Here is a 4021-nt window from a genome sequence, read left to right on the forward strand (position 1 = left end):
ATCCACTTTGAGTGCAGGGAGGTCAGAATCCAACAGCATCTGCAGTCCTTCTTCAGCCTCTGAATCTGATTTATGCTCAAGTCCCTCAATTTCAGCCAGAAATTAATTGAAATCACAGAAAAACACACAAACTCATAGTAAAGTCCAAAAATATGATTTTTATTTAAAAAACTAATAAAAAATACTAAAAAATAATCAAATCATACTGAAAACTATGTAAAAACAATGCTAAAAAGCGTATAAATTATCCGCTCATCAATAGCCAAAGTGATGAGAATTCATAGTAGAAAAGGAAAACAAAAACAAAAACTAAGAAGATATAAAGAAAATAAACTCCTAAACCAAAACTAGCAAACAAACAAAAAGCAAACTATTCACAATATCAACATATGTACAATAACTAATAATAAGCACACATTGCAACTCTCCGGCAACGGCGCCAAAAACTTGATAGTGAAGATTTATACCGGTTCGGAATTTAACAAAATAATTTTGTTGTGAGCATAGCCCAAACTGACAATCGATCCTCAAATCAAAGTTTAATTTTTGGTTGTCACAAGTCCAACCTAATAAAAATAACCGAGAGTATTAGTCCCGAGTCGTTCTCCCTAAGAATTGCAATCGAGTGCTCAATTATTGGTTATAAGATTCAAGGGGGGTTGGGTTGATAAAAGGGCAAGAAAATGAATGACAAAAAAAATAAAGCAAACAATTAAATAAAGCAAGTAATAAAGAGAGACATTCATGGCAAGGATTGAGAATATAGGCTTTCTATCATAGTTATTAATTATCATACAATGATTAACAAGAGCTAATCCTATTTAGTCATCTCCAACATAGGAAGAAGGTATAATGTTATCTTCACTTGAGAGGAAGTCAAATAAGACTAGTTAATCTCAATTCAAAAGTCCTAATCAACTCACTAATTGAATTAGCAAAAGATTAGAATCAATGGAAATAATATTAACTAACAACTCTAGATCACCAACATAAGTTGGGTATTAATGACTCAATATCGCCTAATTTCTCTTTCCAAGCCAAGAATGCTAAAAAACTACTCTAAACCTAAGCCAAGCATTTTGTCAAACACTTGGAAGGTGTAATGACCCAACTCCCAGTATGCCATGGTCATACAAGAAGCTAAGTGTTACTAACTTGTTCTTCCTAATTATTAACTATTATTTAATATATGAGCCTATTCCTTGTTAGAACGTAGCCAATTTATGAGTAACTTTTTTTTTCTCTACTTAACTTATACCGTTGCAAGCGATGGAGTAAAATAAATAAGCATACATTGATAGAAATAATAAGGAAGCATAGAGAAACATATAACACAGCTGATAATATACATCATATACACTATAACAAAACATGTAGCTTTTACAAAAGATCAAGTTAGTTTACATCCGTGTTAACCTACATAGCTAATATATACACAACACTCCCAGAGCCTGGCCCATACAAAAGCTGCTAAACTGGCGCCCAGGCTAGCCTAACTACTCTATAGCTCCTAGCTTTCGGGTGTACTAACACAAGTGAGAGGCTAAACAAAAGTCAATGTCAGACTAGAATGTCATCAAAAGAGTGCCCCTACCACTGTCAGCCTATATCTACACGTGGCCATTTGGTAGATCGTCATGAGGCTCGTCCATCTCCTCATCCTGTTCTATGTCTATCTCCGGGTCCTCCTCCTCGTCGTCGTCAGCAGCTACAGCTATATCCTCAGAACCACCAGTAGCACTACTGTCACTATGTACAAAACCATTCACGAGCACAGGTCCGTTTGCGTATACAGGAGCTACCCCATCATCCGGTAGTTCCGGCTCATCAGGCTGTGGAAAGTCAGGAATCGACTCAGGGGGAAAGTCCCACTCTGGTGGAATCGCAGGTATATACTCACCAGCTATCTCAGGCTCATCAGGAATGATAGGTTCAGGTGCCACCACATTCAAGGGTTGAGCTGGTATAGGGTGTCCGGAACCGTCGGAAAAGGATGTCCAGGCACGTCAAGGTGTAATTAGGATAAGGAAAAGTCGTAAGGAGCATTGGGGTCAAAAAGTAGGCTAGACAGAGGATGTTGAAAAGCTCGACCTTGTAACGCATACCGTCTCATACGAGGCTCCAATCCATAATAAAGTAACTGTGGTGTACTGGATCCTCGTAGATGTAAGGGTCTTCAAAATCGTAGAATGTCACGCCAATCTCCATCTGGAGGGGAGGAAGGGAGGGAAAGGGTAAGAACTGGGGAGTTCTTAGTAGGGCCGGGGTTATTAGTTATGTTTATTAATTCGGTGTTGTTTAGTGGACAGATAACAGAATACAGTGAAGCAGTAAACAGGAGATGAAGATAAATAGAGAAAATAGAAAACAGAACACGAACAGAAGAATACAAGAAATAAAACACATGTATAGCATAGAAGCAGACAAACATAAAGAAATAGATCACAAACATAAAAGCAATACAACAGAGAATGATGCACAGACAAGAATGATGCATGTCTAGTCCTAGTGCAGGTAATGCGCTCATCTGTTGGTTTCTACCCGCTCCCGACGTAACCCAGCATTACTAGCCGGATATGGCTTTCTTGTTGGCTATACCCCTGTGTACAAAAAATAACCCCTCTGCCACCACGGGGTCCACTGCACGCAGGAAATAACACATCTGCCACTATAGGGATGTATGCCGACACACCTTCTGTATACAGGAAATAACCCCTCTGCCACTATAGAAATGGAACAAGTGGTCACGGTACTTCTGTAGCAAGAAATAACCCCTCTGCCTTACAGAAATAGAATATGAATCTGTACCGCAGGAAAGCGTTCTCAGTGGCCGCACCACCATCTATCGGACTACCTCAATGCAGCAGATGAACATATAGATATCTTTGGGGTTGCCTTAATGCAACAAATGACCTTTCAACAGGTACTCTACTCTTTATCATATTATTCTTTTCTCTTAGTCTCTTTATTCTGCTCTATTTATTCTTTTTCTATGCGTTTCTTTACTCTATTATGATTTCTCTATTTAACGTATGTATTTAAAGCTTATGTAAATTTCGGTATGAATAGTTAGCCTGCCCCAAGTATATGTCCATTAAGTCTATACTGAAACAGTTTAACTTTTCATATTATACCTAACCATAGGCGCAACTAAAGAACTAACTACGTTGCTCCTAGTTCGTTCTCTAGTTTCTGTTGTTTTCTGTCATTAAAACTTTACACACTTTTTCTTCAATTTTTATCTTTCCTTCAACTTTTTATCTTTCCTTTATCTTTGCCTTACTAATATGTTATTACCACTCCCTAAGTATTTTATGAAGGTAATAATTATGAGATTCTGCGCTTAAAGTTGTCTTTCTAAAGCTTTTACGAAAAACTGCTTTTTTCGCATTATTTTAATATTTTATTATTATTTATTATTTTATTAATATATTTTTGAGATTTACCCTTTCTTGCCCTAAAAGTTGTATAAATTTACTTTTTACCACTCGTAACTTTTAATATTTCTACTTTTAGCACCCTAACTTTCAGAAATTACAAAATAACCCCCCAAATACCAAAAATTTTACTTCCTTGCCCTATTTAAGATCTAAAGCATGTTCTTCATTGTTCTCCACCACACTCAAAGTGTTCTTCGTATTCTTCGTAAATTCTTCAGATTCTTTCTCTGTTTTCAACCGTTTTTCAACTTTTCAGTAACCGATTTTTACTAAAATTCATAATAAATTCCTAGCCACTAAAACTCCATCTTTTGCACTTGATTTTAACACAAATTGAACCGTAATTTAAGCTCTACGGTTTCGGTTTCCAGCTGCACTCATGCACTGAAGAACACAAATTCATAGCTTGAATTTCATCAAATTTCATCAAATTTTCATCAAATTTTCAACAAGAATCACTCATTTAAACCATCAATTTCAAGCACAGCTAAACCATATCATAATCACACAACTCAAACACAATTAATCAAGATTAATTTCGTCAAACCCTACCTAGTTTTGCTGCTCCAAACTCGGTTATA

This window comes from Arachis ipaensis, chromosome B10, assembly GCF_000816755.2.
Source record: "Arachis ipaensis cultivar K30076 chromosome B10, Araip1.1, whole genome shotgun sequence".
Taxonomy (NCBI): Eukaryota; Viridiplantae; Streptophyta; class Magnoliopsida; order Fabales; family Fabaceae; genus Arachis; species Arachis ipaensis.